Raw genomic sequence first — 13972 nt, 5'->3', positions numbered from 1 at the left:
TTTTGATTTACATTTCCCTGATGATGGATCATGTTGAGCATCTTTTTGTGTCTCTGTTGGCCATCTGGATATCCTCTTTGGATAAATACCTAGTCATATCTCCTGCCCATTTTTAATTGGATTATCTATATTTTAGGTGCTGAGTTATATAAGTTCTTTATTTATTTTGGATATAAACCCTTTATCAGTTATATCATTTGGAAATATTGTCTCCTATTCAATAGGTTGTCTTTTAGTTTTGCTGATTGTTTTCTTTGCTGTGGAGAAAATTTCTGTTTTGATATACTTCCCAATAATTTATTTTTGCTTTTATTTCCCTGGCCTTAGGAGAGATATCTAGAAAAAGCTGCTACAGCTGATGACAGAGATTACTGCCTGTGGTTTCTTGTAGAATTTTTATGTGTTCAGGTATCACATTGAGGTCTTTAATCCATTTTGAATTTATTTTTGTGTATGTTATAAGAAGTGGTCCAGTTTCATTCTTTTGCATGTAGGTGTCTGATTCTTCTAACACCATTTGTTGAAGAGGCTGTCTTTTTCCCATTATATATTATTTCCTCCTTTGTAGAAGATTACTTGACTATGTTATTGTGGGTTTATTTCTGAGATTTTTATTCTGTTTCGTTGTTTTATGTGTCTGTGTTTATTCAAGTACCACACAGTTTTGATTACTATAGCTTTATAATATAACTTGAAGCTTGGGATTGTGATACCTCCAGATTTGTTTTTCCTTCTCAAGGTTGCTTTAGCTATTCTGGGTCTTTTGTGGTTCCATACAAATTTTAGTAGTTCTGTGAAAAATGCTGTGGGTATTTTGATAGGGATTGCATTAAATGTGTGGATTGCCTTGGGTAGTACATACATTTTAACAATGTTGTTCTTCCAATCCATGAAATTGGAGTATCTTTCCATTTCTTTGTATTGTTTTCAATGTCTTTCATCAGTGTTTTCAGAGTACAGATATTTTACCTCATTGGTTAAGTTTATTCCTAGGTATTTCATTGCTTTTGGTGCAAATGTAAATTGAGGAATCTTAATACTTTCTTCCACACTTCTCAGTTTCACTTTCTGCTGCTTCATTATTAGTTTTTAGGAAATAACAGATTTCTGTACAATGATTTTTGTATCCCACCACATTACTGAATTCATTTATCAGTTCCAGTAGTTTTTTGTGGGGTCTTTAGAGTTTTCTGTATATAGTATCATGACATTGTCAAATAGTGAAAGTTTTAATTCTTCTTTACTGATTTGATTGCCTTTTATTTCTTTTGGTTGTCTGATTGCTGCAGCTGGAACTTCCAGTACTATGTTGAATAAAAATGGTGAGTGGACATCCTTGTCTTGTTTCTGACCTTAGGGGAAAATCTGAATTTTTCACCATTGACTATGATATTAGCCATGTGTTTTTCATATATGGCTTATTTGAGTCGTCGCTCTGTTTTGTTTTGATGACTCTGGCTTAAGGCTTATCAATTTTGTTGATCTTCTCAAAGAACCAGCTCCTGGTTTTATTGATCTGTTTTATTGTTTATTTTGTTTCCATATTATGCATTTCTGCTCTAATCTTTATCATATTTTTTCTTCTGCTGGTTTCAGGCTTTGTTTTCTAGCTCTTGTAGGTGTAAGGTTATATTGGTTGTTTGAGATTTTTCTTGCTCCTTGAAGTAGGACTGTATTGCTATAATCTTTCTGCTTAGAACTGCTTTTTCTGCATCCCAAAAATTTAGGACCATTGTATTTTCATTTTCAAAATTTTTTCTTTATCACTACATTTTTGCCATTGTAATTACATGATGTCTTTGGTATGTATCTGCTTTTGTTGACTTTTTAGGGGTTTTCTGTGCCTCCTGGATCTGGATATCTGTTTCCTTCCCCAGATTAGGAATATTTTCAACTATTATTTCTTCAAATAAATTTTCTACCCCCTTTTCTCTCTTTTCTTCTTCTGGGATTCCTATAATATAATTGCTATTACATCTGTTGGAGTCACCGAGTTCCCTACTCATTTTGCATAATTCCTTTTTCTCTTTTTTGTTCAGCTTGGTTACTTTCCATTACTCTGTCTTCTAGGTCACTAATTTGTTCATCTGCTTCTTCCAGCCTGTTGTTCATTCCATCTAGTGTATTTCTTATTTCATTTATTGAGCACTTTATCTATGTTATGTTATTCCTTTTCTCTGTGTTAAGGGTCTCACTGGTGTCTTCCATTCTTTTCTCAAGTCCAGTGAGTATCTTTATGGTCATTACTTTAAATTCTCTATATGGCATATTACTTATGTCTATTTCACTTAGATCTCTGGATGTGGCCTTGTTCCATTATTTCATTTGAAACAAATTCCTTTGTCTTCTCATTTTATCTAAGTCTCTGTGTCTATTTCTCTGTTTTAGGAAAGTCAGCTATATCTCCTGTGTTTGAGAGTAGTGGTCGTATGAAGAAGAGGTTCTGTAGTGCCTGAAGTATCATGCTCCCTGTTCCCCAGGGCCTGGTGCTTCAGGGAGTGTCACCAGTGTGTGTTGAGTGTGCTCTGCTATTGTGTCCTCACCACTTTATCTTTCAGTGCAGTTATCTGTAGAGGCTCTCTTTTCCTCTTTTGGGCAGTTTTTGGTCCCTGGCCTGAATTTGGTGAGTTTTAACCAGGTGTGCTGTGGTCAGTTTGTGAAATGAGAGCTATCATCACTGTTGCTGGAAATGAGGCCCTGCAAAACTCCCGATTTGGTAGACGTGATATTGGCAGGGGTCTGGGCCGGTGTTCTGAGGGAGGGGGCACAACATGCTGGGATTGAGGCAAGCGTTACTGGGAAGGGAAGTTCCACTGAAGCACAGCAGAGGGCGGGGCTTGATGTAAACAACTAGGTAGCAGTTTAAGCGATGTGCTGGTTCTTAGGCTGAGGGGCGGGGTGGGGGGGGATGGCACCTCCCACTTACTTTTTTCCCAGAGGGGTCCCTCAGTGAATGCTGACTTTGTGGGACACACTCCAAGATGAGCAAATAACCTTCTTGTTGTGTACTTCTGGCACTCTTCACATGACTGTGTCCACCCTATGTGTCTTTGGACTGTTTGCCTTGCCTTCTCAACAAGAGCAGCCCTAGTGTCCTCTGGGTCTCTCCAATCCCAGGGTGTTGATCTTTAAATAACCAAGCTTTTAGCCCTCCTGGTTGGCAGAACTCACAAAATTTAGCCCCTCTCGCTTTCCAAGCCAATTGCTGTGGGGATTAATCTTCCCTGTTTGGCCTCCCCTATATGCTAGACTGTCTCTTACCCTTCTCTGTGACTGCAGCTCCTTCCCCACTGTAGCAGCCACAATCCATTTCTCTCTGTCTCTGTACTTCTTGCCTTCTTTGATGTGGTCTTTTCTTTACCTTTAGTTGTGCAGTTTGTTCTGTTAGTCTTGAGGTTGATTTTGGGGGTATTTAGGTTGATTTGATAGTTATCTAGCTGTATTTGTGGGAAGAGGCAAGACTAGGGTCCTTCTATTCTGCCTCCATCTTCTCTCTTAATTTGTATCATATAAAAAGTCATTTTAAGAACTTGATTCCATGAAGATATTTGTGTATGTGTGTGTGCATGTGCACACATGGCTATGCTATGGGTTCTTGCATTTGTAATTTCAGAAATTAAGTGGGAACACTAGTAAAACAACATTTAATGCACCATCATTGGGTGGATGGATGGATGGATGGATGGATGTGTAAGTGTGAGTAACAGGAAATCTGGGAAGGTGAAAGGAAAATGGGGTTTGATGTTGAGCAGAATGGAAAGTGAATACATCTGATTATTCTCTTCAGTGGGTGATTGAGGAAAAATGTACCTAGTGAGCAATCATGATCTAATGCTGTGGTTACTGAGAAGATGATATAAGGGAATGACTACTGCTTCACTAAAATTATAAGCAACAACAACATGTGAAAATAGTATTAACAGCATAAATATACCCAAGTGAAATGTGTTTCAATACTACTCATATTATGCAATTCATTGAAAAGCATAAACTAAAATCCCAAATCAGTACAGAATTATCTAAATCCAAAAGTTCAGAAAACCTCTTAGGCTCCCTATAAACTGAAGTTACTGCTCTCAGTCACTCAGACTTATCTGAGTCTGTTTCTTTCAGGCTACCAATTTTTGATTTGGAAAAACTCAAAATTTCATGACTTACAACACCTCATCTTAGGGATGGTGGAAGTGTTCAGTCAGTGCAGCTCAAGCACCAGTTTGAATTAGCTAATGAAAGACCCACAACAACTGAGCTACAGTATGAGGAGATATCTCAACGTGAGCCAGTAAGATATCTCCTTGTTGCTCCATGTTGAAGATTGAGGAGGAAGCTGCTGTATTTTTTACTTTTTGTTTTTCCTTTGATTATTTGTATGTTTTGAGTCATGGTTATTTCAGGGTATTGTATTACTTTTCTAGGGATGCAAAACCAAATATCAGGAACTGGTCAAATTAAGTAACATACCATTTGTTTCCTTACAATCTGAATGATTGAAGTTTATAATTGTGTGTTACATGATTGGGTGAGTCTCAGTGTTGTGAGACATGTATCTTTTGTAGGCCATTCTCTTTGACTTAAAATAGCCATGTTTTCACAATATGTACTTATATACTCTACCCTCTGTGCGTGTCTGTGACTCCAAATTTCCCCTTTTTATAAGGACAGCAGCCCTATTGGATGAGGCCTACCCTAATTATTTCATTTAAACATGATTACCCCAGTAAAGTCTCTATTACCAAATAAGGTCACATTTGAAGGGGGTCAGGAATACAACATATCAATTTTAGGGCACAAAATTCAATCTATAAAAGCCCACTAGAATTCCAAAATTCACATCCTAATGTGCGCAATACATTCTTCCTATGTGAATGTCACCAAAAGTCTTCACCGATTTCAGCATCAACACTAAGGAGAAATCTAATCTAAATATCCTGTATCAAATATGGATGCATTTCCAGCTATGATTAATACTCAGGCTATATTCTTGTCCAAGTGAGAATGTGTGAACACAGTCAACAAGTTGTCATCTCCCAAATACAATGGCCAGACAGGCACAAGATAGACATCACTATTCCAAAATCGAGAAATTGGAAAGGAAGACAGGGTTTCATGTGTCAAGAGCAAGCTTGGATCCTAGTAAGAAAAAAAATTTTTTGTTTCAAGTTTTTATTTAAATTCCAGTTATAGTTTATGGTATGTTAGTTTCAGGAGTAGAATTCAGTGATTCATCGCTTACATATAACATCCAGTGCTCATTACAGCAAGTGCACTCCTTAATACCCATCACCCATTTAACCCATCCCCCTACCCACCTTCTTCCAACAACCCTCAGTTTGTTCTCTATAGTCAAGAGTCTGTTTATGGTTTGCTGCTCTTTTTTTTCCCTTCGTTCATCTGTTTCATTTCTTAAATTCTACGTATGAGTGAAAATTGAATTACATCATAATGACTCAAAAGTATCCTCTTTGGCTCTAGGCTCTGACCTCTGATGTGAAGTGGCAGCTTCACATTCTTGGCCATTGTAATTAATGGCTTCCCACCCTTTCAGAGCTGCTGCAGTACATTCTTCTGAACACCTTAGGTGGTCCTAACATTTGGAACCCAGGAGATGACATCAGTCTCAGGATGGAGGAGATGACTGTAACCCCTGGCATTGTGACTCTAGGTCTGGAGTGGCAGTGGCAGCCCTGCCAGCCTCTGAACCTTCTTTGGGTTCATTTGCTCCCTTTCTGAAGGATAATGCATGTTCTCAGCCAGATGCATCTGTAGGCCTTTTACTTGCCTGTAGAATCCCAGTAGTCCAACAGTCTTCTTTCATTTTGTCCTGTTTCTCCATCAATACCAGCTGTCCACATTTCTGCCAATATTAAAATTTCAGAATAAACCACTTGTTTGCTTCTCTTGCAATTAAAGGTGTTAAAGACATCACACAGGAGGGTACTACACCCCCCTTTTGACAACCTTATCTCAATTCCTGGCTACTGATACAATGTTTGAGTTTACCCACATTTCACATGCCTAACCTCCTAATTGATGGTTTTCTAGCCACACCTTTGTGTCCCCCCCCCCCTTTTTCTTAAAGGAGGCTATCTGGATAGGGTGAGATGATTGCAAATCATCACATGCTAGTTTCTTTTTGTTTTGTGGTACATTATTTAATTTATGTCTCTCCTCTGGCATTTACTATGAACATCAAGGGGAAACCAAGCCATGCCTTCAACACTGTGCTTAGAAATCTCCTCAGTTTACTGTCCCAGTTTATCATGTAAAAGTCATATTCTTCATAAAATACTAGAACATAGTCCAACTAAATGCTATGCTACTTTTTAACAATGATGGCCATTTTGCAAGTTTCTAATAACATGTTCCTAATTCCCATATGCTATCCTACTAGAAGCACTCTTGATACTCATATTTCTAGAAATATGTTTTTTCATGATTCTATATGTATTCTCTGAGATGATAGAGTCTTTATCCACAGCTCTACTCTTTTCTTTATGAGCCCTTACCTGAAGTACATTGAATGTCCATATTTCACCCACCAGTCCCTTAAGAAATCTTGGCTTGTTCTTTCATACTCCTCAAAACTGCCATCTTTACTCATTACCCAACCACAAAGCCACTCCTACATTATTAATTCTTTGTTACAATTTCACTCTACTTTCAGAACCCAAATCTATGTTAGTGTGATAGATCTATCATTATAAATTATCATACACTGAGGAGCTTAAAGAACAGAAATGTGTTGTCTTACAGTTCTGGAGGTTAGAAATCCAAATCAATAGTTGTGGGCCACGTTGATTATTTCTGAGATGTGTGAGGGAAGAATGTATTCCTTGTCTCTCTCCTAAAACTCTTACATGGTTGACTCCCATTGTCTTTTCACATTTTCTTCTGTATATGCATATCTCTGTACCTGCCTTTTCCCTTTTTATATAGAAAGCAGTCATTTTGGATTAGGGCCCATGTTAATATATTTTAACTTGATTGACTCATTATGGACCCTATCTCCAAATATGATCCTATTGGAGGTACTGTGAGTTAGGACTACATGTTATGAAGCTGGGGGGACATTATTCAATTCAACCCACTTGCGATATGAAATCAGAACTGTACATGGGAAATTGTGCTGCCTATTCCATGATACTGATTATATAATATCCCATTAGAGAACTATTATGAACTCATTAACCCTTCTCTTACAGCTCTTTGAATGCTGCTTAATTTTGTTATATTTTAATTTTTGTATCTTATCACTGTTAAAGACAAGATATTTGATTTCAATCCTTAGAAACTAATTACGATTTCCTTTAGCAACCAATATTTGATCATTTTAAGAATGGCATTTTTACTTTTAAAATAATAAGTAAATGCCCCTATGAAGGATGATATTTTCAACCAAACAAAGAGACAAATCTGGAAAATCTAGAAAAATTGAAAACTTTTTTTTTCATATGTAATTTCAGAAATCAGATAGGAACACAAGTAAAGCAATGTTGTATATACACCATGTAGACTATTATAAAGGCTGGGATTCCATGCATGAATGACAGGTAAGAAATCCAAGGTACAGTGAGGAAAAATGGGTGTTGATGTCAAAGACAAGAAGAGGAAGTGAGTACATCTGATTCTTCACTTCAGAAGGTTATTGAATATAAAGGACATCTGGTAAGCATTCATTCTCTAATAGTGTGGTTACCATAAAGACTAATTGAGAGGAAAGGATTTATGGCTTAAATAACAAATTATAAGCAAAAGCCCTGGGGAAGTAGTATTAATAAGTCAAACATGCCCCATTCAAACTTACTCAACATTACCTTTGTTGTAGAATTCATTGAAAAACTGAAGTGAGAATCCAAACTCAATACAGAAATTGCTAAATCTAAAAGCTCATCCTATCACAGGCTCCCAAGTAACTGGAGTTTCTACTCTAAGTCATTCAGATTTATTCTGTAATCTTTCCTGTAGATAACACAAACTTTCATGACTTACACATTGGTATCATGAGGATGATGGAGGCATACAGTTAAAGCATCTCAGGCCACACTCAGCTCTGAGCTAGCCAATCAGGGATTTACAGCCACTGACTCACAACCATGGGCCCAATGTGAGTCAATGGGTACTCAGCCTCTGAGATTGAGGGGAGATCTGGTATTATACTTTACCTGCCATTTGCTTCTTTGTTTGATTAGTTGTATGCTTTTACTCATGATAAGGATATGAATCCAGAACTGTGAGTGGACATATATTATGCTAATTCCATCAAGTTAGAGCAGAGTTGTACAAATTAATAGTATTAAAATGATTTTCCTTGATACTGACCATGTATTTTAATTTAGGCTATTTGAATGCTCAGGGTATTTGTTTTGTTCTGTTCTGTTTTTTACCTCTAACTACATTGTCCTGATAACATAAGACCCATAACAATAAATAGTCAGATTTTCATGATGTTGTGCTTGAAAGACTACAGTCTGTATGAAAACTTTACTTTTTTCTATTGGGAAAAGAAGATGCCAAGGAAAATTCTATTCCCAGCCCTCAGCTTAGTGAGGGGGAAAAAAGGTCTCTGAGAATTTGCAATAGCATGACTATTTTGTATGGTCCTGGTGTTCAAATTAACACTGTCAGCATGATCCAAATAATTCCTGGTGGCAACCCAGTCAAATGGCAAATGTACAACTAATCCGTTCTGGAGGGCTTTGGTCTTAATTAAGGCTTTTGCAAGATCCCTGCAGATAAACTCCTTCATTACAAGCACATAATCTAAAAATAAGCCTCCATCGGGAAAAAATGAACAAGAAACCAGAATGGATACCACCACAGAATTATTACCAAATTCCAACATAAAAAATAAATGTGTCACACATACATACACACACGTACCACACACAAACACATATATGCACATATATATGACAGAACATATAACATAAGGAAGAAACAGCTCATTGTCAAAAAATGCTAAATGAGTGTTTTGGACTTAATCATTATAACCACTAGAACAAAACATTAAAGAAATTTTACACAACAAAGGATACATACCTAGGTAGAGAATTGGTGAACTAGAAGATAGGTTAAAGAAATAATACAGAACACCTTATAGAAAGATAAAAAGAGAAATGTGAACCCATTGTAGTAAAGCTATGATGTAAACATAGAGAACATAATAGCAGACAAAAGGGCACAATGCCTAAAAACAGAAAACCAAATAGTGTGATAGCATACCTCTTTTCATCAAGAAATGGAAGCCAGAGGCACCTGGGTAGCTCAATTGGTTGAGTGTCTGACTCTTGATTTTGGCTATAGGTCATGATCCCAGGGTTGTGGGGTCAAGTCCTGTGTTGGGCTCCACGCTGAACATGGAGCCTGCTTTAGATTCTCTCTCTCTCTCTCTCTCTCTCTCTCTCTCTCTCTCTCTTTCTCTCTCTCTCTCTCTCTCTCTCTCTCCCAAAAATAAAAAATAAAAACATTTAAAATTAAAAAAATGGAAGCCAAAAGCAAGTGCTGAGAGAAAAACCTACAGTTGCCTACCTGGCCAGAGTATCATTTGATAATGAGGCTGTGATAAACATGAATATGGGCCACCCTGAACCACCTCCAAAGATAGACTTTCTGCTTCAGCTGCTTAGAATGCAGTTGAAAGTCCCCAGCCATTAGCCTTTTCAGTCATTACCTCCCCTACAGAGAACTGGCATGCCCAAGCCTAGGGACTTCCTCTGATAGCCACATCTCATGTTGATCAAGGAACATTGATTAATATATGTCTGGTCCCTTCCCCATCTATTAATCCTGATTAATTGTCCTGCACACTGAATACTGTTTCAATTCTGGCTCCCTTAAGATCTTAACTCCAAAATACAGACACATGAGAAAAGTCCCATTTGTATATTTAAAGGAACTTCTCAAGAATGCTATTTGGGAAAATGGAAGATGATCTGAGATACAAATAGAAATGGTAATAGAATTAGCCAACAGGGGTAAATGACAAACAGTGCTTATATAAAACAGTGGTAGTAATGATTACAGCTACTTTGATAATTGGAGTACACAACATAACTACTAACAAGAGTACATCACTTGGATAATGGGAGTGTGCAATGAAAGCAGCCCATATCCCACTCTTCACTGGCTTCTCCAGTGGAGGACTTGGAGCCCCTGTGCCATAGCCACTAGCCCAAAGAGTGGGAAGATGACCTGGCATGAGCCAGTAAGAACATTTCTGGAATATCACCTGTGGAGATGGAGGAGGGAATTGATGTGGTTATTTCCCTGGACTCTGTTTGCTAGCTTCCTGGTAATCAGGATGACTTAATGATAGGAATCTGGAGAAAATGACATATTTCTTGTGTCTTTCATCAAATTAAGGAAGATTTGATTGCTAATATCTCAAGTGTGACTTTTGTATCCTCATTTGTAAATGGGAGTGTTCTGAAATCTGTTTAGTAAGTCTCCTTCACTCCCTTAATCATATTTTAATTTCTAGTAATAAAAATTATGCATTTTCCATTAATAATCGGATTCCTTTTTATTAGCAATAGCATCTTGTTGTAGACTTTAAGTCTAAAGTTCTCTCTTGGCCAGCAAGAGAGTGGGACACAGGATGAAAAGCGAGAGACTGCTAATGTCTGGGAAAAGCAAGAGCCCCAAATAAGGGTCTTTGCCCTGTATTTATTAAGATCAGAAGGCTTACAAATGTGATGGGCGTGCACAAAGAGACAATGAACCGGTTAACATTAACTCATGGGCATGAGGAAAAGGGGTTTTTGAAGATATAGGGTGTTTGTGGTTTGGGTCAATATAAAACAAAATCCTGGTGCAGGCAGATGGGCAGATGGTTGTTAACAGCAGACAGGAGGTGTGTCTGTTTATCTTAGCTAGCCTAGGGGATAAGACAGGGGAATAACCTCAGGGTTAACAAGCACCTTTTCTTTTGCTAATCAACTCCACTCTGGGCAGCTTCACCTGCAGTGCAGTGGTCTATAACCCTATTTACCTGTTTGCCTAACTTGGTCCTTCCATCCTGTGAAAGCAGCTTTCTGCTATGGTACTAAAGTGGGGGGCACTTTTGCCCTAAATGCCTAATCTTGCTTACCTCATATACCTTTGCATTGGGGGCCTTTGCCTCCCTTTCTATTCTGGGGCCTTTGCCCCTCCCTCTCTATTCTGGGGGCCCTGGCGCCTCCCTACTTTATTTTGGGGGGGTCTTACCTTGTTTACCCAAACTTGGGTGAGAGCATCCTATGGCTTTGTAATTCTTTATGCCTTGTTAACCCACTGGTGTAAGCCCAGGGAATTTCCAAGCTTATTCCTTACAGCATCTGCTGTTCCTTAAAGTTCTCACAGAAAACACCCCTGGAAGCTTTGCCATTTTGACAATAGCTTATTGATTGCCTGCATTTCTTTGATGCTTCTTAACTCTTTTTTTTTTTCATTTAATTTCTGTAATTTATTTTTACATGAGTACATGCAAAGTCGTTTTTGGCATGCATCTCATGGATTATTGAAAAGAATATGTGGGAGAGCCTGGTGCTTGGGTGGCTCAGTTGATTAAGCATTCAACTTTGGCTCAGGTCATGATCTCATGGCTGGTGAATTCGAGCCCTGTATCAGTCTCTGTGCTGACAGCTCAGAGCCTGGACCCTGTTTCAGATTCTGTGTCTCCCTCTCTCTCTTCCCCTCCCCTGCTCATGCTGTCTCTTTCTGTCTCAAAAATAAAAATAAACATTAAGAATTTTTTTTTAATTTAAAAGAAAAGAAAACCACCAAACATTGAGTCATGTAGCCTGGGTCTTACCTGAATCAGGACGAGGGAGTGGTAGTTCAGGTGGGGCTACTGGCTTGCAGCCTGTCTGCATATCCCACCCCCATGACAACTTTCTTCTGTTCCTCACTCATGGAAGTCGTCACCTAATTTTTTCACCTAAAATTTTTTTTCACCTAAAAGGGACTGTGCATCTTTTACCAAGACTGTATGGATATGGTTGGAAGTCCTGAGATGGTTGTGCTTTCACATGGCTTTCTAATATCTAGGTATTCTTGGTACAAGATATGGGAAGGTCTGTCCCTTAGGTTTCATTGAGTGATTACCCTGGATTTCTTGGGCATTGGCTTCAGTGACAAACCGAAACCATATCACTATTTCATATTTGAACAGGCCAGCACTGTGAAGGCACTTTTGCGGCATCTGGGGCTCCAGAACCACAGGCCCAACATTTTGTCTCATGATTATAGAGCTGTCATTGTTCAGGAAATGCTATATAGTTTTGAGCAGAATTGATCTTGTCAGCTTACCATGAAGAGTCCTGTCTGTCAAATGGAGGTATATTTCCAGAGACTCACCATCCTCTACTTCTCTGAATGCTTCTCAAAGATGGAGGCATCCTGTCACCTGTTCTCACATAATTGAACTTCTTTGTATTCTCCTGAGGTCTTACCCTAGTCTTTGGACCATACACTCGATTCTCTGAGAATGAACTGTGGAACATGTAGGCAGGGATATGCAACAATTATGGGAACTTAGTTATCAACCAGAGGAAGAAGTTTAGAAAACAGTGTGTAGGAGCTCTTGCTTCTGTAACCATTCCCATTCATCTTATCTATGGGCCATTGGATCCTGTGAATCCCTATCGAGAGTTTTTGGAACTATACAGATAAATGCTGTTGCAGTCCAGTGTCCATCCTGGATGACCACATTAGGCACTATCCACAGCTTGAGGATCACATGGGCTTCTTGAATGCATATTTGGTCTTCATCAGCTCCTTCTGAGCTGGTAAGAGTAGCTTCCTTGTATTACCTCTCCTACTCCCTTATCTGTCATATATTCCACCTAGGAAGAAGTGCCCAAAGAGGTCTTGGCCACCAAACACTATTCTCTCACAAAACTCCACCTAACTTACACTGGTGATCAGCATTTAGTAAAAGCCCAGCAGAAACTCCAACTGAGAGTGACCTAATAGTGCACCTCCCATTCTTCTAACATCTGAATGAGTGTATCCATTTGCCTTTGTTTTGGTGCTATTAGGAGATTCTGATGAGCACTAACACTCACTGATACAGAAAGACAGACATTCTTAAAAATCTTTTCAACACTTTTTAACACACTTTCTGAAATATTTAGAAATGCTAATTTCTGGCCCATCCTTGATTGGAATCATATGGTAAACAATGAAGAGAGTCATTCCTTGAATGGCTTTAAGGGTACATGCCTTTTTTTAAATGTTTATTTTTGAGAGAGAGAGAGAGAGAGAGAGAGAGAGAGAGAGAGAGAGAAACAGCAAGAGTGGGAGAGGGGCAGAGAGAGAGGGAGACATAGAATCTGAAGCAGGTTCCAGCCTCTAAGCTGTCAGCACAGAGCCCTACACAGGGCTCCAACTTGTGAACTGAGATCACAACCTGAGCCAAAGTCAGACACTTAAGTGAGCCACCCAGTTGCCCCGCTTACATAGTTTAAGTTATCTGAGCAACATAGCTTGTAAATTTGGATTTCATTTCACCGGCCGCTTTTAATTATAGAAATTTTGTTAAAATATGTTTGGGTTTGAATAATGCAGCATTTTATGTATACTTTAAAATTATGATTTACCTATACATATTATGTATTTTTATAAGGATACTAAACCAGCAGATACTCTGGCAGCATAGTGAAATTTTGTTTCCTTTGTTTTCCTTTTCCTATAGATACATACTGAGTTTCTACCTTCCAATAACTGTGGAAGGGAAACACATTGTAGGATATCAATCCTTTGAAATTTATTACAACTTTTATTAAAACCCAGTATTTCATTACATATGTGAAGTGTTCCACCAGAACTTGTAAAATAAGCTGTAAATAACTCTTTATTTAAATGTAGAAACCAGTAAAGAATGTCACTCTGAGCCAAACAATGAGATAAAAGCTAGGTAAGCCACAGACATCCAACTTTTCCTTTAGCTCACTAGAATAGAGATAGGGGCACCTGGATGGATCAGTCAATT

At 38.3% G+C, this 13972-nt stretch overlaps 1 pseudogene; it reads left to right on the top strand.

Moving 5' to 3' along the window:
* Positions 1-12763, top strand: part of LOC125157033 (mesoderm-specific transcript homolog protein-like) — a 174436-nt pseudogene extending 161673 nt beyond the window's left edge.
* Positions 12764-13972: the final 1209 nt, after the last annotated feature.

The sequence above is a fragment of the Prionailurus viverrinus genome, chromosome X (genome assembly GCF_022837055.1).
Source record: "Prionailurus viverrinus isolate Anna chromosome X, UM_Priviv_1.0, whole genome shotgun sequence".
In the NCBI taxonomy this organism is placed as follows: domain Eukaryota; kingdom Metazoa; phylum Chordata; class Mammalia; order Carnivora; family Felidae; genus Prionailurus; species Prionailurus viverrinus.
The sequence above is the reverse complement of the archived record's forward strand: the minus strand, read 5'-3'. Positions and strand labels throughout refer to the sequence as shown.